The 25,055-nt window shown below is 40.8% G+C and overlaps 1 pseudogene; it reads right to left on the reverse strand.

Annotated features, from left to right (window-relative positions):
- LOC149139706 (putative xyloglucan glycosyltransferase 5) overlaps positions 1–24,070 on the reverse strand; it is a 37,394-nt pseudogene extending 13,324 nt beyond the window's left edge.
- Between the last annotated feature and the right edge of the window lie 985 nt (positions 24,071–25,055).

Genomic DNA, 25,055 nt, shown 5'->3' on the forward strand with positions numbered 1-25,055 from the left:
TGAGAGCTATAGCTCCTTGAGAAAACTCATAACTAGATCAAAATCTGCCTTCTTTATTCATAATCTGATGTCATGCCAAATTGGCTTACAAAAAGAACTACACCGAGCTGTGCTCAAAAATTACAATAGTAATGTGAAAGTTTCAACAACCTCTCAAAGGCTACGGCCTCCATACTTATGCAAAAACGATCATCCAACAGGTGTCCTTGATTTTAGGAGCTCGGCTGTCCAACTGAAGTTTAAACTGCTGATCCTGTAGGACAGTCATAATTGTTGTTCCTGTAGAACAGTTATAACTGCTGTTCCTGTAGAACAGCTGGCTGCTTCTAAGCTCGGTGGGGAGATGGATTGGAGCTCGAAGCTATGGTGGGAATCACGAGGAGGGTCCCAAGACTGTGGACATCCTCTCCTAAAAACCAGCAGTGCCACCTCATTGTCTCCTTGTCTCCTTTTCACGTGGTCTTTTCTCCCTTTTAATGCAAAAACCGGGAATCATAATGCATTAGTCACTTAGATAAAATGTCTACCCTTCTTCCTACAAACAACACGAATAAACTAAGAAATGCATGCATAAGCAGTAAAAAGTGAATGGTTTGAGCAAAGCAAGTAGGCCAAATGAGCCCAAATTATACCAAAAATTGGGGCTCATCATCACCCCCCAGCTAAACTATTTGCTCATCCTTGAGCAACTTAGTCCAAGTCCTCATCGTTCATTGCTTTCACTGCTCCTCTTGCATCCCAAGGCTCTGTGGTAGGGTCCTCTCTGTAGATGTGAAACCCTGCTTTTTTGTTTACCTCTTCCCATTGTTGACTGTCATCTTCCTTTGTATTTCCTTCAGTCAATCCTAGCAATAGCGGTGGGCTGAGTTTAAGGCCAATCCAGCTGGCCTGGAGGCTTTGCATGGACTTCTTGTAAAGGTAAACCCTTGCCAAAGCTTCTCTCATCCGGATGGGGGTATGGTACTCTCGGATTTTCAAGCTATGGGCCATGGTATTCCATCTGTGTGCACAAGCCTGGGCAGCACTTTCTCCCAACAACCTTTCCATGTCTTCAAAGTGAGCTATGGCCTGGGCTTGTTGGTCCTTAAACCTCAAGGAAGCTGTGGGATCCGTAGCCAACTGTTGGTGGGTTGAGATGAGTGCCACCGGGTCCTCTAGTTCCGGCCTAATGAACAGTGGTTCGATCACTTCTCGGTTCATGACCGATTTTGCTTCAGCTGCTCTTTGATCTTCATGGTTTAACCATGAGGCGAGGGCCATCAATTGCATATCACTCAAGGCAATGTTGGGATCCCATGAGACTTCATTAGGCAAAGCCAAGTTGTGGAGGTAAAACTCTGCCAATTTGGCTTTGTCTTCTGCCGAACTAGTAGTGCATAATTCAGAAAATTGTTGTGGGTTTTCGATGTGTGCAATACCTCTTTGGGCCAAGGTGTTTATTTGGAACTGAAGCCATTGATCTTTTAAAAACAATCCATAGGATTTTGCGGGCGTTCTGCACTGAATTGCTTCCATGGCCCAACTGGCCATGCAGGCCAATTGTGCTTCCTTTTGTTGCAGTTGTTCCTTTAAGGCTTGCACTTCAATTCTTGTCTGCTGTTCTGCCTCCTGTAGAAGTGTCATTGGCTCTTCAAGACTGGTGGTCAGCTCCTTTTTGCCTTCTTGTTCATTTGTGATGTCCTTGGAGGATGTTCCTGCCTTTGCCTTTAGTTCTTGTAGCTGCAACCGTAACTTCTGATTTTCTTCCTGTAGAAGTGCCTGCTGGCAACTAGCCACATGTTTAGCCATGGTGAATTCACTCCTGACCTCCCTGAGTTGATCCTATAGAGGGCCTATGTCTGCCACACCCTTTGATTTGGCGATCTTCATCCATGTGTGGGAACGGACTCTTTCTTTCTCTAGTTCAAAAAATAGAGGCACGGTGAATTTCTGCGGTATGATTTTGCCCGCCTCTAAAAAGGTGTAATATGAATTCAGATTGGGCGAAGGGCTAGGTTCTGGTATGTGTTCTCTTGCTATCTCTTCAGGCAGTTCTGCCTCACCCTCCCTTGGTGATGAGGGTCCTTCTCCTTCCCTCTTTTCTGTTTCCTGTAACCGGGCCAGAGTATCCTGTAGAACGTTTTCTGCTTCCTGTAACTAAGTTTTTTCTAACTTTTCCTGCCATGTATTTTTCTTTGGACTCCCCTTCTCGTAGGTGACTGTGACCTTGGAGGGTGACTTTTCTTTGGGAGAAGTAGGTGTATCTTCGATGAGGATCGGGCTGCTGGATTGGGCCTGTGGCTTGCCCGCCTTTATCCTAACACTTCTCCGAGCCTTAAAGTACAAAGGAGTCTCCCTCTTCCTCTTGTCTTTTGGCTTAGGTGGTGTATTGAGGCCAGCTAATACAGCTGCTACCTCCCATGCCAGAATATCCACCTCCTTTTCTTTGGTTTTTACCTTTTTGGGGCTTCCTGTAGAAGCCTGTTTCTGCAATTTCGGGCTTCCTGTAGAAGCCTTTTCCTTCAGCACTTTTGGGCTTCCTGTAGAAGACCCTTTCTTGACCGATTTTGGGCTTCCTGTAGGAGCCTTTTCCTTTAGCAGCTTTGGGCTTCCTGTAGGAGCCTTTTCTTGAGTCTTTGGGCTTCCTGTAGAAGTCTGTTCCTTAGTGATTTTCGGGCTTCCAATGGAAGCCTGTTTTTGCTTTCCTATAGACACAGGTGTCTCCACTTCCGCTTGCTTGCCTGCTTGAGTTTTGCTTTTGCTTTGGGTGCAGGTGCTGTTGAGGTACTTGGGCTGACGTGGGCCACCTCTGTTTTGTCCATTCTGCCCTTCATCCTCTTTTCCCTCGCTGACAGAATAGGTGTGCCACCTTTTTCTTGGTCCTTCTTTTCCTCATGCTTCTTCCTTTGTTCTTCAGCCACTGCTTCGTGTTCCTCACTGCTGGAGGAGCCACTATCTTCGACTAGAATTTTTATGTCCCCATCTCGTGTTAGATTCCTAAATGACTCCCAGGAGAGGGGAACTTTATATGAGTGCAGTGCATCCTCCACAAGCAACTTGATCAGCCCATGGTGTGCCACCTGATCTGGGATGCCCTCTCTTAGCTTCGTAGCACACTCCATTAGGGACTGCAGGAGATAATAAGGGATGCTCAGTTTTTGCTCTACGGGAAGGTCAATTCGGTGCCTCAACTCAGTGAGTAGCCGAAAGTGATATGCATACACGATGCTGAACTGACCTTCACAAGTAATATATTTCATGATTTGCAAACTGACTTCATTCCAAGGTGGTGATAGGCTCGTTCTTCTCACCCCGTTTTTATCCTCCGAGAATTCTTCCTCAGGTGGAAAGAATTCCTTCTTTGCCTGCTGACTCAGCTTTCTCTCCTCTTTATCCCACGGCAGACCCATAGGAAGTTCTGTGATCCGACTGATATGTTCTGGGGTGAGTTTGAGGCTTAGACCTCTGAAGTTTACTGTGGCCAGTGTCTGGGATTTAGGCTTCAAAGCCTGCAAGAATTCCTCGGCTACTTCATCATCGTAGCCCTGCAGCTTATCACAAAAAGACATCCATTGAACCCTTGTGAATAGTTCTACCACCTCCTGATTTTCTCTTAATTTGGTGGAATCTGTGGGTTCTCGCCTGATAAACCCACCCGGCATGATGAACACGGGGGTTTTGACTAAAGGTGACAAATGCAAAGGAGATTCGGTCTATTTTAGGCAGAGCATGCATACAATTCACAAAACACAGTCTAATTATACTGTTATCCTGTAGAAGCGATAGTATAGGCATAGCAATCCGATATTTTTATGACCAGACTGTGAATAATGATCTTGCCACCTTTGAAAGCCAATTGCGGAAGGAGTTTCAGGGTTACCTTTTTATTGCCACCTTTTCTTACGTGAGGAATTCACCTTCCTGTAGAACTGTGTTCCTGTAGAGACTGCTTCCTGTAGGACTGCGTTCCTGTAGAAACTGTTCCTGTAGGAGCAGTGTGCAAACTTCGGGGAGGACTGTAGTTGGCCAGCGGTCGAGATGTGCTTCACCGGCGTTCTGGTAGCCGAAAGCTCGGCGTATCAACGTGCAGAGGAAATCAGAAGAGCCACTCGAGTTTTGAAGTGGAGGTTGATGAATATATGCGCATAATCTAGCCGATTAGATTTTGAATCGGCGCAGCTCGTGGCGCGGGGGGTGAGCTATCCCCGTCGGACCGTTGGGCGACGTCACCCATCATTCGCCTGCATATTCACTCGCTGCCGCATTCATTCCCACAAATCTGCCGCCGCCCTTTTCGGTTAAACTCGTTTCTCGGTTGACGGGACTATCCCCACGTGCGTGCTGCGTATTTTCTTTGTCGTGGCTGCCACCCAAGCATCCGACTATACCATAACTAGCCGACGTGGCCAGTCAACTGGCCATACGGCCGCTCAACCATTCATTTCTACGCCATGCAAACAAATCAAAGTAATACTCATGCGATTTGGTGGAAGGAAGGGTTGAGACACTTACCTGCGCGCGGCTGCACACGATTTTTCGGTTTTTTTGGACGACGGGGAGCGGATCTACCTGCTGCATGCGGCTTGCACAGTCCCGGAGGCTCATGGTTACAGGATGCTGGCGATGGAGTGGATGCTCTGGTTGCCTGCGCCCGTGTGTTGCTTGCAGAGGGCGGTGCTGTGAATGGTATCCACTCATGCACGTTTGACTGTTACAGGATTCCCGCGGGGTGCCTTGTAACAGTCTCGCCTCCTTGGGTGCATGCTGCACGACGATGGATAGAATCTTCTGATCACGCTCCCGGAGCTTCTGATGCTCGACATGGATGTGGTATGAGCTCTCGGTGCTTGTTTTTTTTTTTTTTTTTTTTTTTTTTGACAAATGGCTTTACCACGAGAACTCATTGATCTGGTTTGCTGGTGCAGGGATCTTGGTTGCATGGCGACGAGGATGGTGGAGCAAGGTAACAGCAATGTTCAGGGGTGCCAACAGTGGCATGCATGCATCCAACCCATTCCTCAGCCGCTAGATCTCCGTTTGAAACAAATTTTTGGCCGTCCCAAACTTCTACAGGAAGTTTCCTGTAGACACAGAGCTTCCTGTAGAAAGTTCGGCCTTCCTGTAGAAAGTCTGCACTTTCCTGTAGAAAATCCGCGCCTTCCTGTAGAAAGACTGCGCCCTCCTGTAGAAAGACTGCGCCTTCCTGTAGAAAGACAACAGCTTCCTGTAGAAGATTCAAACCATGATAAAATTGCACATACCTTGAAAAACATGGGTGCTCTTGGTGGAGGTACTGATGAGGTTCCTTGACAGCATGATAAGGACCCTTGGCTGTGAGTTGAAGGGCTTCCTCTTCTCCATAGAGCATCTGCAACCTGCAATTTTTACCATATTTTGCTTATTGTGTTTTCTTTTTTCTCTTTTTTTTTCTTTTTTTTTTTTTTTTTTTTTTTTTTTGAAAGATAACAGGGGCGCCTCAAGGAGGTTTTCACCCGTGTCATCTGCCCTGAGCGCCTCAGAGAGGTTTTCACTCAAGGATCTTTTTCAACCTTTTCTCTTTTTTTTTTTTTTGAAAAAGCAATAGGAGCGCCTCAATGAGGTTTTCACCCCTACTACCTGCCTTGGGCGCCTCAGAGAGGTTTTCACCCAAGGATATTTATTTTTTATTTTATTTTATTTTATTTTTTATTTTTTTTTTCAGATCTTCTTTCAGGGTGTGCCAGAGGCAGAGGCAGAACCCTTCTCTATGACCAATACAGATTTCTCCATAGTTTTGATAAACTCTTGTCTTGAGATAGGTCTCCTGTAGATCTTCAATCGATGCCCATTGACAAGCATGGGAATGGCTTCTTCATCAATGGTTCGAATGAGGACAGATTCATTGTCATGGCATTTCTCCACTGTATATGGTCCTAGCCATCTGGTTCTCAGCTTCCCCTTGAAATCTTTGTATCTGGAATCATACAACAAAGCCCAATCTCCCGGCTGAAATTGCTTGTCATGGAGATGTTGGTCATGCCACACCTTCCTCTGAAGTTGAACCACTTCTGAGTGAAGGAGGGCCTGCATGCGGTGCTCGTCCAGGCCATTCAGCTGCAGTAACCTTTCTTGCTGTGCATGGCTGAGATCTAGGTCCAGCTGAGCTGCCATCCTCAAAGTGTTATACTCAAACTCAATGGATAGCAAAGCTTTCTTCCCATAGACCAGCTCATATGGTGTGAAACCGGTGGTGGTCTTCCAAGTGGTGTTGTAGGCCCATGTGGCCTCAACCAGGCGATCTGCCCAATCTTTTCTGCTGCTGCTCACCACTTTGGTCAAGATCCCTTCTAGTGCTCTATTGGTGACTTCCACCTGCCCATTTGCTTGAGGGTGATAAGGGGTGGAAGTCCTGTGCTTGATCTTGTGATGAGCTAGGAGATCTTCAACCAGGTTGGAGGTGAACTGGCTCCCTTGATCGGTGACCAGCTCTCTTGGATAGCCAAACTTATAGAAGATGTTCTCTCTTAGGAACTCGGCCACCTTCTCTTCTGTTGCTGCTTTGATTGCTTTGGTCTCTGCCCACTTTGTCAAATAGTCAGTACACACAATGATGTAAGTCCTTTGCCTCGAAGAGGGGTTGATTGGGCCCACAAAGTCCATGCCCCACTTCTCAAATGGCTCAAGAGTCACTTGAGGTTGGAGAGGCATCTCATCCCTTTGGGTCGGTTTCCCCATTCTTTGGCATTGGTCACACTGACTGACATATCTTCTGACATCTTGATGAAGTGTGGGCCAATAGTAGCCTGCCTGCAGGATCTTGAAGGCAGTTCTCTTTGCTGCAAAATGCCCTCCACAAGGCCCATCATGACAAGTGAGGAGGATATCAAAGACTTCCTCCTCCCTTACACAACGCCTTAAGATCTGATCGGGGCCAAGCTTGAACAGGTTGCCCCCGATCCAAGTAAATGAGGCACTTTTTCTGATGATTCTGCTCTTCTCTTTTGAAGAGAGGTGCAGAGGGAACTGAGCTGAAACAAGGTAGTTTGCTATATCAGCAAACCATGGAGAGAGTACTGAGATAGCAAACAGATGCTCATCAGGCATCTGGTCATCCACCGTCCCATCTTCATCTGCAGACAAATCCAATCTAAACAAAAAATCAACAACAACATTTTCTCTACCTGGTTTATCAACAATGGTTAAATCAAACTGCTACAACAAAAGTAACCATCTAATAATACGAGCATTCACATCTGGTTTATTCATCAAATATCTAATAGCAGCATGGTCAGTATGTACAAAGGTCTGGTAACCAGTAATATAATGTCGGAACTTGTTCAATGCATGGACCACAGCCAAGAATTCCTTCTCGGTTACAGTGTAATTCAGCTCAGCTTTGGACAAGTTTTTGCTAACAAAGTAAATGGCATATGGAAGTTTCTGCTCAACTTGTCCTAAAGCTGCACCTATGGCTTTGTTCGAGGCATCAGTGTGGATGTGGAAAGGTAGGGCCCAGTTTGGACCTCTCAAGATTGGTGCTGACACCAACTTGTCCTTTAACTCATTCAAACTCTTCTGACAATCGTCAGTCCATTTAAACTCCACATCTTTTGCCAACAGACCAAACAATGGCGAGGCTAACTTGCTGAAGTCCTTAATGAATCTCCGGTAGTATCCCGCTAATCCCAAGAAACTCCGGACATCCCGTACCTTTTGAGGAGGTGGAACCCTCTTGATGAGAGCAATTTTGTTAGGATCCACCTGCAATCCTTGGGAAGAAATGGTATGGCCTAGCACGGTCCCTTCAGTCATCAGGAATTCACATTTTTCAGGACTGAGGGACAGGTTCATCTCAATGCATTTGGCTAGGACTTTTCCCAGATTGGACAATGCTTCCTGGAAGTTGGCCCCATAAGGAGTAAAGTCATCCATATAGATTTCCACTGCATCATGGACCAGCTCCGAGAAGATGCTTAAGACAGCTCTCTGGAAAGTAGCAGGAGCATTGCATAGCCCAAAGGGAAGGACTCGGTAGGCAAAGGTACCCCAAGGACAAGTGAAGGTGGTCTTATCTTGGTCTTCCGGGCTGATTTGGATTTGATTGTACCCGCTAAACCCATCCAGGAAAGAGAAGAACTTCTTTCCTGCCAGTCCATCCAACACTTGATCTATGAAAGGTAGAGGGAAATGGTCTTTCTTGGTAGCTTTGTTCAGCTCACGGTAATCCACACAAATTCTCCACTTCCCATTCTTCTTGGGAACCAACACTAGAGGGGACACCCATTCACTATCTGAGATGGGGTAGATGAATCCGGCATCCAACAGTTTTTGCAATTCTTCCTTGACAATGTCCTTAAGGGCAGGATTCATTCTCCTCTGCGGTTGCCTAACCAGTTTACAGTCCTCTTTGATGTATATATGATGGGTACAGACCGAAGGATGGACTCCTTTCATTTCCTTATAGCTCCAAGAAAAAGCATGTAGGTGGTTGGCCAACAGACTACACAGCTCCTTTTCCTCGGAAGGAGATAGGGAGGAGCTGATCTTCAATGCCTTCTCAGGGCCGAACTCCACGTTCTTGACTCTGGGAATAACAGGGTTGGTTGTACAGAGATCCACTAGGGTGCTAGCTTGGGCATCCTCCACCAATTCCTCTAAGGGTAGTGCACTGGAAGGTGGATTCTGGATCAAGGTCTCGATCAAGTCATCCTCGGTTGGGGGGTCTTTTCTAGTGGTATCTAAGGTGCACAGAGGTGCTGAGTACACCTCGTCTTCTTCTCCTTCTTCCAACCAGAGTGGTAAATCATGCTCTAAAGAAGGTTGGGCAGGAGGGTATAGGACTAGTTGCTTGGACATGGGACCATTTTTGATGGTCATGTTTCCTGCCCGACAACTTATGTAAGCATCTGCAGTAGCTAACCAAGGCCTTCCCAAAATGAGAGGATATCCAGTAAGCTTGGCCTTTGGTTGCAGAACCAGGAAGTCTGCAGGGTATTCCCAAAAATCAATGGAGACCATGACATCCTCCACAATCCCTTCGGGAGTCACGGTGGAGTGATCTGCTAATTGCAGTACTGTCGAGGTCTTCCTCAAGGAACCCTGAAGATTGAGTTTAAGCATGGTATCCCTGGTCATCACATTGATGGCCGCCCCCAGATCAATCAAGGTGTGGGGGATAATGGTGCCATTGATGTGAATATCTACTACAGGACTTCCAGGATCTAGGTACTTTGGGCAGATGACTTGTCCTAGCATAAGGTTAGACAGTTGTCCTATGACATTGATAGTTGAGGCATCTTTCTTCCGTCTGCCTGGGTGTTTGAAACACTTCTCCTTAATCAGCTTGTTATATATTGGCACATCCTTGATGGCTTGGAGAAGTGGGATTTTTACACACAACTGCTTGAGCTCACCCAAAAGCTCATCTTCTTCTGGGTTAGGTTGTGTGGTGGCTGTTAGTCTCTAAGGAAAGGGTGGAATAGGCTTTGGTTCACTCTCCTGATGGTCTTCCTCATCCTCTGGGGGAGGAGGCTGGTGATCTGGAAGAGTCTTTCCAGATCGAAGGTTGATCTCCTGGATCTCCACAGCATAGGTAGGGCATGAGGTTTCCCCAGTGTATACCTGCTGGGCCTGTCTATTGTTGGGGTTCGGGTTCGGTTGAGCAGGCATTTGAGGTTGCCTTGGAGGAGCAGGAGGTAAGGGTTGAGGTTGCACTGGTGGTGGAGGCAAAATGGCAGGAGGAGTGTTGTATTGGGGCCTCCACCCCGACTGAGGTGCATTCCATTGAGGCTGTGGCTGGGTATGTGAGTGATATGGATGAGAAGTAGGTTGAGTGGGGTACTGAGGTGGATAAGACCATGGAGGAGGCATGGACCATGAAGGATGAGCAGGGGGGGCCCCAGGAAGGCATAGGAGTTGACTGGTTGGGGTTGTAATAAGCTTGAGATGCCCCTTGCATCCCCTGCTGATAAGGTCTAGATCCTTGTGGCCTCCTTTGGTTGAGGTAATAGAGAGGCTCTGTGGGAGCTTCGGTCCCTTGGTACATGGCTTTAAACCCAGGTAAGGTTGGACACTGATTTGTGGGATGGTCCTCCTCACAAACGAAACACACTTCAACCGAATGCAATGGACATTCGTTCTTAGGGTGCCTCCTTGTGCACCTAGGACAGAAGACAGCCAAGGCTCTCTCAGCCTCTTCTTTCTTTTGCTGAATCCTGAATGTATCAAGCTGCATGGCAATGGTTTGTCTCACCTCACTCTTAATATCTTCTAATTGGTTTGCAAGCTCATGTTTGGAGAAAGGGACACTAGTTGAGAGGTGGTTTCCTCTACCTCGTTTCCGAGCTGCCCTGGAGTGGTTTCTAAATACAGTCTTGATGTCCTCATAAGGCAGTTGGTAAATGTCCCCCCCAGCTAACATGTGAAGGGTATCTAAGAGGTCTTCAGGGACTCCTCGGAGTAGGACCAACTTGAGGGATTCAGGGTCAAGTGTGCACCTGGCCCGCTTATAGCTTAGTTGGAACCTCTCCTCATAATCCTCTAAGGACTCATCATTTCCCATGGACATCCGAAAGATTTCCCCCTTTGTTTCCTTGGACCTACAGTAATCCCGGTACTTGGTGTTGAAAGCTTGCTGCATCTGAGCCCAAGTAGTGATACTATTCCCAGGTAAACCCATGAACCAGCGTAGTGCTGCATCCTTAAGGGTGGAAGGGAAAAGTTTCAACTTTTGCTCATCTTCAGTATAGTCATAGGTTCTACAAAGGACAGCAAACTCAAACAGGAAGGTATCTGGATCTTCAGTGGTCAACCCATGGAAGTGAGGTAAGGCAGAGGGGCTAATGTTTTTCATTTTCATCTCTCCATTGGTCTCTCGGATGGGGAAGGCACCTTCTATTCTCTCATCTTCTCTTCTATTGTCAGCCATAGCTTCAGATGGATTGGTCTCTAACTCTTCTTCTACTATAGGGTCTTTGGATATCTCAGGTTGTTCACCTATAGGTTCCTCTGGGTCACTGTCACCAAAGAAGAGAGAAGGGTGACTCAGTGATGTGGTGGGGGTGTCTGGTAGGAATTTTCCTGATCTATCTCGGTTCCTACGAGGCATGAAATGGAAAAGACTTTCTTTTTCTTTTTGCTTGCTTTTGCTTTGCTTTTCTTTTGGTACCTGCAAAACTGAGACAGATTGATCTACAACTAACTATGAAAGATGCAAAATTAACTGAAAGCAGGAAAGGACTAATCTACTTTGCTCAAATGAAATTGCAGGAATGGAAATGCTAGTCTACGCTTGCAAAAAGGAAATGCTAATCTATGAAAGCAGGAAATGCTAATCTATGAAAGCAGGAAATGTCTATGCTACTTTTGCAGAATGGAAATGAAGTAAACTACTAGCAGGAGGCAAGAGTAAGAAAGTAGAAGAAAAGCAACAATTACTAATACTCTGCCGCTTCCCCGGCAATGGCGCCAAAAAGATGGTGAGCTCCAGTATTGTAGCAATAATGCTACAACTCCTGGGGCTTCCTGTCTCTTAATTTTATCAACCCGGTAGTTCGTACAAACTTGGAAGCGACGGTGCTGTATGCACAAGTACTAGCTCTTGTCGCAGCTGTCACTTGGTCAGCTGGCACAAGTCCGCTAGGGCTCAAGCCAACTTCTATAGGCTCACAGAAGAAGCTTTATCAATGATGGACGAAAGCTAGCTCAAAGAAGACTAATCTACTTGGCAAAAATGAACTGAAAGCAAATCAAAACATGGAAACCCTAGGAAACCCTAATTTAACTAGTCTAACCTCCATGATGCAAAGAATGTGAAGGAAACTTCTACCAATGATGCCATTACTTCTAATAAGTGAAAATGCATGAATCTAATCTACTTGCATCTTAAAAGACATGTTTTTGTATTTTTTCTTTAAGTGGATGGAGTGATTGTGATTTTGTGCTTATTAGGGTTTGGTTGTGCAGATGTGATGCGGAAGGAAGGAAAGCTTGGGAAAGGTTGGGGAGGCTAGGAGAGGTTCCCAGAGATCCTTAGCATCAGTCCACAGAGGTTCCTCACGTTCAGAGGCTCAGCAACCGAGTGAGTGGCCTCCTACAGGATGTCTGCAGCGGATTCTACAGGAAACGCAGGGGTTTCTACATGAAGTCTACAAATTGCTACAGGATAACCTACCGTGGGTGTTTGAAGTGATGGTGGAGTGATGGAATGGTAGGGGGAGATGTGTAAGGTAGGAATAAGGCTGGTGATGGCTCAGGAGTGGAGAAGTAGGATGGAGAACGAGTGTATGAAGTGGGTTGATGGATGGAAGGTTATAACAGCGAAATGTCTAAAGAATGAAGTTACGTGAGGAGTGGAGGAGTTTGGGAGATAACAGAGCGGAGCAGAGGTCGAGGATGTGGTTGTATGCGTGATCAAGACGAAGAAGGAGGTAATAGAATGATGAAAAGCAGTGTAAATGAAACAAATGGCTTATGACTGTCACCAAGATGAAAATTCATTAACCTAAGCTACCTGAACTCAATGAACAGCAAGATAAAGCGTGTAGAGAAATGTGCATGAAGCGGTGATGAAGGTGTATGGTGCAAGAGTGAAGTGCATGGAAAGATCTATCATAAACGAGACTATGTTGCAGCATGTATAAAGTGAAGAACTGCATATTTTTGTGGCTGGTATAGGCTGCACTCCAATCTCCAAACAGAGATGGCAGTGGAGACTTCCTCAACCTTTTTGCTGGAGCTCCAAGAGATTATATCTATCCTCCTACCAAACTTAAGCAACTAAAAGCAAATCACCATAAACTAGTCCTATCTATGCTCATGAAAACGACTAAATTACCAAACTGTGAATTCGAATTGCATGTGAAAATAAACAAACTCAAAGTGCTGGAACGAAATGCAAACACATTACAACACTGAGGAGATCTATTGCTCTCAGGTTGGGCCCTAACCTGAGAGCTATAGCTCCTTGAGAAAACTCAGAACTAGATCAAAATCTGCCTTCTTTATTCATAATCTGATCTCATGCCAAATTGGCTTACAAAAAGAACTACACCGAGCTGTGCTCAAAAATTACAATAGTGATGCGAAAGTTTCAACAACCTCTCAAAGGCTACGACCTCCATACTTATGCAAAAACGATCATCCAATAGGTGTCCTTGATTTTAGGAGCTTGGCTATCCAACTGAAGTTTAAACTGCTGATCCTGTAGGACAGTCATAATTGTTGTTCCTGTAGAACAGTTATAACTGTTGTTCCTGTAGAACAGCTGGCTGCTTCTAAGCTTGGTGGGGAGATGGATTGGAGCTCGGAGCTATGGTGGGAATCACGAGGAGGGTCCCAAGACTGTGGACATCCTCTCCTAAAAACCAGCAGTGCCACCTCATTGTCTCCTTGTCTCCTTTTCACGTGGTCTTTTCTCCCTTTTAATGCAAAAACCTGGAATCATAATGCATTAGTCACGTAGATAAAATGTCTACCCTTCTTCCTACAAACAACACGAATAAACTAAGAAATGCATGCATAAGCAGTAAAAAGTGAATGGTTTGAGCAAAGCAAGTAGGCCAAATGAGCCCAAATTATACCAAAAATTGGGGCTCATCACCACCTATGCCCTTTTTTTCGTTATTCATCTTCCAACATGCATGTCACCTGCATTTTACTATGTCCAGGAGCCTCGTCATCTCGGAGAGAACTCACATACAGGCCTTAGTTTTATTTGGGGTTTCATTTCTGGGATTGCGTGTACCTATGGGACTGCCTACAAATATACATATCAACCATGTACCAGTCGTGGTGAGTTGCACTTCCACATATAATTCCAGTTGTCTAATACCTATGCCAGGATGCCACATGTCACTTATTTTTAGCCCACTTAGTGACCCAAAAATGTTGAATCTACTACCACATGTCATGCTCTGATTGGGCCATGTTATGCTAATGATATTATGCCATTAATTCTCCATGTCATCTCTACAAGCTAGTCACAATCTTCCATTTGTCCTCTTATGATGTTTCCATGTTATGAAATCCTATGTCATTGATACAATAGGGGAAGGGGTCAAGCCTTGTGTTTTTGTGAGGCATTTCTTCATTATAGTTTATGTATATTGAGCCTAATAACCTATTACATGCTCCGCCATGTCATCCTAGATCCTTTAATGTTTCACTGCCTTTCGCTATTCCTAGGTTAGGCCTCTAGAGTGACATGTTATATATGGGCCCATTTCTCCTCATTTCTCCTCCTCTACACTCTTCTACGATTGGGTTATCATTTCCATCACCTAGTCATGTCTTCCTAGTGCTCTGTCAGCTTGGAGATTTGACCTTTCGCTTCCTTTAAAAAATTTCAGGATAGACAATCCGAGATAAGCTATCTGTGCGAACCTCCTTGCATTAACATCCACCAATCACCGCTCTTTGACCCACTTCTTTGTCCTTGCCAACTCATCCCGGTGCTAGATCCCTATATTTTATAACTTACATGCTCCTATGAAACATACCTAGGTAATCCTCCATGCCTAGTCCCATTGGTCATGTTCCCTTCATATTGCCAATTGTGCATCCATGTGGTTGTCTATGTACTCACTGTGCTTGAACTTCTACTTTTACCTCCAACATTGACCATCAATAACTTTCGTTCCAGGATTTCTTTTTAAGACTTCAATATAACGTTGGAAATATCTTTTTGAGCTCTATCCATCAACATAGTTTCCATGAACTATTGAGATGATATATTTACTTTTAATTCAGTTATGAAACCATCTCACAAAAAGATAGAAAAGATAGATCAATGCCTTAGAATTCAACGTCTTCGAGGGGGCAACATCCTTTACATTACACAAATGAACAATTCTTGGATGATTCAAATGACAAAACCTCCTTTCTATATATAGGAGTCTAAGGGGTCACAATATAACCAAGCCGACCTAACAATAATAATATAAAGGCACAAAAATAACAATAGAGGGATTCTATGGGGTACAATACTAATAATATGGGGACAATAGGGGCACAACAATATTAATAAGGGATACAACGCCAATAGTAATGGGGGAATCACTAGTATTATAGGGACCTAACATGCCCCTCTCCTTCAAAAAGTGTTTTCCTCAATGCTTGAGTAGTTCTAGATGCTTCTGTATAAAATTCTCATCCTTCCATGTGGAATCTTTAGCGGATATGTTCTTCCACTTGATGAGATGCTCCGAAATTGATCGATTTCGTCGCTGTCGAATTCTTGTTTCTGTGACTGCTTCCAGTTCCAATATAATTTTTTCTTCCTCATCAAGTTCTAGTAATATTGTTTGAACTGGGAGCTTGTCACCTATAACCTTCTTTAAACATGAAACATGGAAAACTGGGTGCACTCGAGAAGTTGCAGGAAGCTCCAATTTGTATGCCATAGTACCAATCTTTTGCAACACCTTGTACGGACCATAATACTTTGGTGATAATTTATTATCCTTCTTAGCTTGCTTGAGGGACATTTGTTTATATGGTTGTAACTGTAGGAATACACAGTCACCTACATCAAAACTCCTTTTTCTATGATGTTTATCTGCCTGTTGTTTCATTCTATTCTACGCCAACATGAGGTTATCCTTTAAGAGTTGGAGAACTTGTTTTTGATGATCGATGTGATGTTCCACTGCTTGAACCTTAGAATTTTCTCTTAAATATGATGTGATGGATGGTGGCTGATAGCCATAGAGTGCCATAAATGGGGGTATTTTTGCTACAGTATGGAAGGAAGTGTTATACCACCATTCAACCAAAGGCAACCATTTGACCCATTGTGTCTATTTATTAGATACAAAGTAACGAAGATATCCTTCCAAACATTTGTTTACTATCTCAATTTACCCATCAGATTGAGGATGATAAGATGAGCTATGAGCTAATTGAGTACCAAGACAAGAAAATAATTATGTCCAAAAATTTCTAATGAAAATGGGATCTCTGTCACTTACAATAATCTTTGGGTTTCCATGTAGCTTTTGAATTGTTTCCATAAATGTAATAGAAACTGTACTGGCTTTAGATGGATGTGATAATGCACAAAAGTGTGCACACTTGGTAAGTTTGTCAACTACCACCATGATGACACTCTTTCCTTCGGACTTGGGTAAACCTGTGATAAAATCCATTGAAACCTCCTCCCAACGTTGGCTTAGAATGGATAAAGGTTGTAATAGACCTAGGGTCTTAATTGTTTCAACTGTATTTTGTTGGCAAACCAAATATTCTACCACAAACTTTTGAATATCCGATTTAAGGCCATCCCAAAAAAATTCCTTCTTAACCTTGTGGTAAGTTTTTAAAAATTCTGAATGCCCTCCTAAGGGAAAAGTGTGTAATTCCATAAGAATCTTTTGTTTGAGTTGGGAATTCTTACAGAGGTATAAGCGATCTTTGTACCATAATGAATCATTTTTCCAGCTAAATGTATCATATGTACTGGAATCTTGTTGTAACTTTCAAATAAGTGCCCACACTTCTTTGTCATTCTTCCATTCCTCCCTTGCTTCATTTATCCAATCTGGTTGGATAATAGAAATGGCACACAATAATGCTTCCACATCCTCATCCTTTCTTGAGAGTGCATCTGCCACAACATTTTGCTTCCCTTTTTTGTAGATGATTTCAAAGTCATAACCCAACATCTTTTTGACCCATTTTTGTTGCTCTTCAAAGGATAATCTTTGTTCTAAAAGGTATTTAAGACTATCATGATCTGTTTTTACCTTGAAGTGTCTTCCCATTAGGTAGGGTCGCCATTTCTTAAGAGCATGTAGTATTGACAACATTTCCTTCTCATAAATAGCTTTGTGTAAATACTTTCCCTTGATTGGACGAATTTCGAAAGCAATGGCTCTTTCATCTTGCATTAAAACAGCACCAATTCCATTCCCTGAAGCATCAAATTCCATAATAAAGGTTTTTGTGAAGTCTGGTGTAGCTAAGACCGGTGCTTGGCACACTATCTCTTTAAGATGTTCGAAGGCTTTTGTTGCTTCTAAAGTCCATGAAAATGCATCTTTCTTCAATAATGTTGTTAGAGGTGTTGCTATTCTCCCATAATTCTTAACAAACTTGCAATAATACCCTGTCAACCTGAGAAATCCTCGCAGATGCTTTATGGATGTGGGGATTTCCATTCCTTAATGGCTTTAATTTTTCTTGGGTTTACCTTAACACCTTCATGAGATACAATATGACCCAGATATTCCACCTCTTGTACTCCAAAGAAACATTTGGAGCTTTTTGCATATAATTATTTTCCCTTCAATAGTTTGAGCACCCTGTCAACATGTTCAACATGATCCTTCCAAGACTTGTTGTAGATTAGTATATCATCAAAAAATACTAACACAAATTTTCTAAGGAAGGGTTTGAAAATGGAATTCATCAAACCTTGAAATGTAGAAGGTGCATTGGTAAGGCCTAAAGGCATGACCAAAAATTCATAATGACCCTCATGAGTTATAAATGTTGTTTTCAGAATGTCTTCAGTCTTCATTCAGATTTGATGATATCCTAAACGAAGATCCAACTTGGTGAAGTAAATTAATCCATGCAATTCATTCAATAATTCATCAATGACAGGAATGGGAAATTTATCTTTAATAGTGAACTGTTGAGCTCCATGTAATCTGAACACATGCGCCAAGATCCATCCTTCTTGTGCACCAATACTACTGGAGTAGAGAAAGAACTTTGACTAGGTTGAATTATACCAACCTCTAGCATTTCAGCAACCATACGTTCAATTTCACTCTTTTGGGCATAGGGATATCTGTACGGCCTGATGTTTGGAGGAACACTTCCTGGAATCAAATGAATAGCGTGATCATGATCACAAATAGGTGGGAGGCCTTTGGGAGTCTCAAATACCTTGGAATGATTGTCCAAGACCTTTTGGAGATCTGGAGAAATAGATAATTTGATGTGGAAACATCTAGTGAACATAATTGTGCAATTACACCTCGTTGTTCCTTCTTTAGAAGCTTTGTCATACCGTTAGAGTTGATTATCTTTCTTGGTTTCCCTGCAATACCCCTTAATTCAACTTCATTTCCTTCCGTAGAAAATTTCATGAAAAGTTCTTGAAAATTAAAAGCTATTGTACCCAAGGATTGTAGCCATTAGACTCCTAGTATAATATCAGCACCACCCATTGGAATGGAAAGCATTGGGCTATTCAATACATATTCTCCCATGGATAGCTTGATATTATGGCACTTTCTAGAGAAATTCATGGTTCCTCCACTTGCAACCATCACTTGACACTCTAGTGCTGGATATAAGAAGCAATTCAATTCTTTTGCTATCTTACAATGAATAAAATTGTGGGTACTTCCTAAATCAATCAACACTATTACCCTTTTCTTCTTTATATGTCCTTCTATGTTGATGGTTTGAGGAGTGCTAATTCCAACCAATGCATTACAAGATATGGTCGGATTCATTTCTTCTTTATCTAGGGTTTGTTCCTGGAGTATATCCTCTTCTTTTGAAATTTCTTGTTCCTTTTCTTCCTCCTCTTCACAATCTATGTAGAATAATTTCTTCTCAGCACGCTTATGACCTTTAGTGTATTTGCTATCAAAACTGTAAGAAAGCCCTTTTGCTATTTTTCTTCCAATTGTTGTGGTATTAACCTTGTAAATTGTGAAAGACTAGGGGCAACAACACTTCCATCTTTATAGTTGTGAGTGGTAGGCTTTGTGGTTGCCATAATTTTGCTTTCCATTTTTATTGCTAACTTGAATGCCTTCTCTAATGAATCAGGTTCCCAAAGGCGAACCTCATGTTGGATATTATCCTTTAAAGTCCCTATCAACACATCAATCCTATGCTCCTTTGGAATATCTTTTACCCTTATGTTCAATTTTTGGAAGTCCTCAATGTGCTCCATAATTGAACCCTTTTGTTTGAGATTTATCAATTGGCTAAAAAAGTGTTGCTTTTTGTATCCTCATAATGTGCTATCAATTCTTCCGTAAAAATTGCCCAAGTGACAATTTGTTTACAAGAGAAAAGCCATCGATACCATATAAACTGATTTGGTTCCAAATATAAAGTTGCAATACGTACCTTTTGTGTGTGTTGCACATTATTGAGATCAAAAAATTGATCCATCTGTAGTATCCAAGTTCTGAGATCCTTGCCATCAAACTTCCTCATATCGATCTTTGGAACATGGTGGTTCTTCAATCCAACGTTAGAGTCTATGAAATCACGATTAACATTTATTTTGTTTTCATCGTGAGTTTCCTTTACTACCCTTTCGTTATTAGTAAGCATTTCTCATAAAAACGTTGTCAAATCTGTCTTCAAATCTTCCATGCCTGTTTTCAAATCTATCTTCAAATCATCCATCTTAGCTTCCACGCCATTCATCTTAGCTTCTACACCTTTCTTTAAACCATCCATCTTAGCTTCCATGCCTTTCTATAAACCATTCATCTTAGCTTCTACATCTTTCTTTAAACCATCCATATTAGATTTTGTTACTTTTTGTGCGAGTGACATTTGTTGCACTTGGTCTCGTAGTTTTAATATATCATATTGCATTTCTTCCTATTCTTCATCAATCATGCTAGAGCTTTCAGGTTGCTTACTAGGTGTTTCCATTTTCTTTCTTCAGGGCATCAGTTACCAATAATAATTCTTCACTATGCACTTTGAGTTCCTTCAAACTAATTTTTCAAACCAAGCTTATGAAAAAATTTAAAAAAAATCTACACACCTTTTTTCACTTTGTAGGAGCTCGATATTGCATTTGATGTATCTTTGTAATTTCATATCTTCTAGTTCTGAAATTGTGACCTGTAATAGCCCTCTGCATCCTCTTTCCAATGCCAACAGTCTGATCAAATTTAGATTCTCCAAGAAGGAGTTATGCACAATCTCGCAAGCTGACCTGATTATATACCTTTTCAGAAGAGTGAACTTGTATGAAGTGCCACATGTCACTATTTTGAACTTAGGATCTGAAAAATATACACAGGAAACTACAATCCGTCCGCTTTCTGTCCCTTCTTAAAAAATTTCAATCTGATGCTCAAAAAAATGTTATGACGATTTTTCCCAGGTCACCTGTTTGGAATGTAATTCGGGTGTTATATACCTAGGGGGGATAATATGGGGTACAAAGGGAGGTACCTAAGGTAATAATATAATAATGGGATGGGCCATAGTAATAAATAAGGTGGTTAACTCATATCATGTAAGGGACCACAAGTAGTTTGTAATAATGTAATGGGCCCATGGCATTAGTTCGATGGTATGAGGGAACCATGGTAATGACCCATGGTATTGTATGTATGAGGCCTATATAGAGGCTAGAGACTCCACATGGAGAGATGTCAAGGAATTGTGTGAAGGAATATTGTATGAATAGACATATGGCTTGTGGAGTGTTCTCCTTCCTTAAAGAGTGAATGTATGGTGTTGCCCTACCTTAAGGGTTGATATCAATAAAGAAGCATTTCTATCTATTTCGATCTTTTTATTTATTGGGTTATTTCTATTATCATATATATTTTGGTTAGATCTATAACATCGGGAGTCTACAAAAAGGCTAACTTCATCAGATAATATCTCCGCAAATATAGTGTGAAAAGCTCTAAAATTCGGACCCAAGGTTCAAAATGATTTCAACCCAAATGGTTTTTTTTTTTAGCTTCTGAAATGTCACAGAAAAAAATTTATAGTGCAAATGCCACGATGACTTGTTTGTAGCAGCGAAACCCTAAAATCCAAAGCTCTGATACCAAATGTTATGAAACCAACTCACAAAAAGATAGAAAAGATAGATCAACGCCTTAGAATTCAGCCTCTTCGAGGGGGAAACCTCCTTTACATTACACAAATGAACAATTCTTGGATGATTCAAATGACAAAACCTCCTTTCTATATATAGGAGTCTAAGGGGTCACAATATAACCAAGCCGACCTAACAATAATAATATAAAGGCACAAAAATAATAATAGAGGGATTATATGGGGCACAATAATAATAATATCCAGGGACAATAGGGGCACAACAATATTAATAAGGGATACAACGACAATAGTAATGGGGGAATCAATAGTATTATAGGGACCTAACAAATTCGCTCCAAAGTATTGACATATTGAACATTTTTCTTGCACTCATCAATGCCTTTGTCATCATCTTATTTTCCCTTTCCATCAATTATAACATGTTTCTAACAAAAATATCACTTAGATAGGTAGTTATACCTCTGGTACAAACATGGTCATTGGAAGAATAATGCAGAACATTGTAAATGAATAAAATGGAAGAATCAACTTTCTCAAAAGGAAGAACAATGAAATGAGGTTCACTTTCTTGCTAATATATATATGCATCTAAATATAATAAAAGTCCATTAGACAAACAAAAAATTGTAATAAATGAGGTTGCTCTTACAAGATTTAGTAAAACTCCTAGTAGCTTCACCCTTAGAGACTACAAATTTTATATAGAGCATTGATTGCTACTATAGCTTTTGGATATGTTTCATAATAACATCATGTAAATATAAAAAATATATTTGCATGATATTTATCATAGACTTTGGAAGTAATTATATCTGGAAGGCAGAGTCAAAAAAGATGCATAGGACTAGAATGCCATCAATGTTTATTAGTTCTTGTAGGCTTCATAACTCTTTGGAACCTCACAAAGGACCTAAATAAATACCATGTTTCAAATTCGAATGATAACCATAAGTCACGTTGAAGGTCCCCAACCTTAATCCAAAAAGAAAATTAACAAACTTTCAAGAAGAAAAACACAAAAAGTTCATAACACCATCAGAAAATTGCCTACACTTGCTTAAAATGTCTCTAAAGTAGTCACAAATTTCAAGATACTACCATAAACACATAATTTGAAGTTTGAAGTGCCAACTTGAACATAAATTTCAGGATACAACGATAAAAACATCATGAGAATTAGAGCATGGTTAATGGTTCTAAAGCACTACTATGACATCATTAAGGAAAATAATTTTCCACCCTTCCAAATGGGCACACACAAAAATGTCCATATATTCAACAATTGTTCTTTCAAGCTAATCTCCAAATTCCTCAATATATTTTTGTTTCTAGACACCGACTATCGCGTTGAACCTAAAGAAATTTAGAAATACACCATTCAATTGTTCCTCTACCTCCTCCCAACTCTACACAAATCACCAACCTATAACGAACTCATTATTTCAAAGAAAGATTGTTGTTCTACAGTTGTGTTAACAAATTTTCATCTCTATTTACAAAATACCAATGATCCTACACCATGTCGAGTTCAGGATTATCCTACAACACCATCATTCACCAATGCAATGTATTTTTTTTCTTTAATGATCCATCCATAGTTTCATAGCCTGAATTAGTTCATACTTAGACATGCATGGCTTAAAATTTGATACAAGCATATGACTACTGGCAGGATCAAAAAGTACATCAAAGGAAACATGTAGTAATATGATGCAACATCTCAAGGAGAAGTGGCTTGTGAGCTACCTTGAAATGTGGAACAAGAAATCAAGGTTTGGCTAGAAGTCTGAATCAAAAATTGCAACAACTCATAGTCTTTGACATAATCGCAACTCATTACAGCCTTCATATTGCCAAATTATAACCAACCCTAATCAATCAATGTCGGTAAAGAATGTTGATTCCTTTCTAGCTCCACTTAAGAACTTATTCTCTGATAAGATCTTAAACGCCATCTTCATATGAATCATCTAGTACTTGAATTAACAACTAATCATTTGGCTAGTCAAGATGAAAATCAATAGAAATATATTGTGTGTACACCTAAATTTGGACATAATTGAATAATGACATTGGTTATTGTGAATACCAGAGTAATCTCAAGAATGTGAGAAGTGAGAACATTTTAAAATACAATCCCAAAAGCATATTTTAAGACATAATTATATAAAATATTAGATAGTGTTTTGAAAATTTTGATGCAAATGAACTCAATTCCTTCCAACCCAACTTATAACATATGATTGATTATCTCGTAGTATCTCAAGATAGTGTTGAATTTAACAACAAAATTCCAAACCAAGTATCCTAAATAAAGACACTAAGAAAAATTCTAAATGACTTCCCATAACTTAAATTCCATTGTCATGGTCATAAACCACTATTTCTAGAAAGAAAGACAAAGTGTTTGTCCACTATAAAAAGTCTAGGTTGAGAATCTAGGAGTAGATTTGACCGGATCTGGAATTTCATAGAATGCATCTTAAAATCCACACAAATGGAACCCTGATACTCGCTAAATAAGGAATATCAAAGATTGATTTCAAAAAACCCAAGGGAAGAAAATTTAATATGTCAATGCAAAAATGGTAACATTTAGAAAACAAATTCCAAAACAATTCAAGGAAAATGGTAAAGAACTTCATATCTTTCTCTCTTAATTGCACATGGGGATTTGTACCATGACCATAGGATAAGCAGACCCTTGTTGTTCAACATCATTTAATTCAAATGATTCATCTTTTGGCTTCGACTTGATCTTCTTATACTTGATCCAAAAACAATCGATGTAGGGGTGATCCAATCCATAGTGAATCAAAAAGAGAATGATGCAAATGTTTGCGAGAATTTGAATTGGGGGAGAAATGTAATTGGATCTTAATGAAACCCAACAAAAATGTATCCATTGCAAAAGATACTGAATCCAAAATGAAGTTGGCATGTAAAAATACCCTGTGGAAAAATACTAACCATTCAAGTAGGAAAATACTTCAAACACCAGTGTTGCCAGTGCAAATACCAAAAGTTCCTTTAAAAACCTAAACAATTTCTCCCTTTTCCATTTCTCTAAATCCATTGTCACACCTTTCTTGAAAATTAACCTCTTCTTCACCATGCTAAGAAAATCCCACAGTCTTACAGAAAGTTAGGCAGGGCACCCAGTAGCACGTTGAGCCTTAATAAGCAAAACCCATATCAATTGCCTAACATTCTTGCCCATGTCCTTGTTTACCTTCTGCAATGTAGTATCTAGGTTTTTGAGTTTCAACATTGATGTCTTTCTTACTGCTGAAACATGTGAACATTTTACAAGCACCTTCATAGTTGCGGGATTTAAAGATTAGGGATGCTCCCCTTTCAATGTTTCCAGAATCCATAGGGAAGCCGAAGAACCTAGAACACATTTATGTCAATTTGAAAAGGGGGAAAATAATTTCAAAACATCATTTGAAGAGTTTTGTAATTTAGGGTTGCTGATGTCCTTAGAACTACTAAAATGCTTTGAAATGAATTCGCTGCCCAAGCTCCTTGGAAATTTAACAAACCTTCGAGATATTGATCTCAAGAAATGATCCATATTAGAGAGGGTTATAAATTCATTTGGAAATTTAACCAGTTTTAAATGTCTTAATACGTATTCTTGCTCTAATTTGACCATGTCGAGTGAAAGACTAGCAAAGACATGCACGCTTATACATAAATCCCTCATAAATGCAGTTTCTTTACTATTTTAGTTAGTTAAATTTTTATGTGTGTGGAAGGAAATTAACACCTTTTTATCCACACACATCCCCCTTCGCACATTTTCCTTCTACACATTTTATCTATCAATCTATCTATCTATTTATCTAGCTATCTATCTATTTATCTATTTATCTAATTCAATCAATCTATCTATCTATCTATCTATCTATCTATCTATCTATCTATCTATCTATCTATCTAAATGTGATCGTTTTAAAATAAATTTATAAATAATATTTACTAAACAAATTAGAAAGCATTTAATAATGAAAAGAATATATGATTAAAAAAAGAAATCAATTCAAAGAACAATTATTCATATGGAGGACATGTTATTTAGAAAATAGCGTCTACTATGATTGCATTATATGTGAAAAAAAAAAATTTCAATTAATCAATATTAGATTAATACATACTTCATTTTAAAAATTCACTTGGTACATTATTACATTATTAGAATTTCAATTTGGTGCCTCTTAATGATACTAATTATTATTAACTCAGACAAAGTTTATACATAAATAATTTTCAAAACCAAATAAATTTGAATATAATAATTTGCA

Source organism: Pinus tabuliformis, chromosome X, assembly GCF_031772625.1.
Source record: "Pinus tabuliformis cultivar Carrire ecotype Pingquan chromosome X, CPIR1, whole genome shotgun sequence".
Classification (NCBI taxonomy): Eukaryota; Viridiplantae; Streptophyta; class Pinopsida; order Pinales; family Pinaceae; genus Pinus; species Pinus tabuliformis.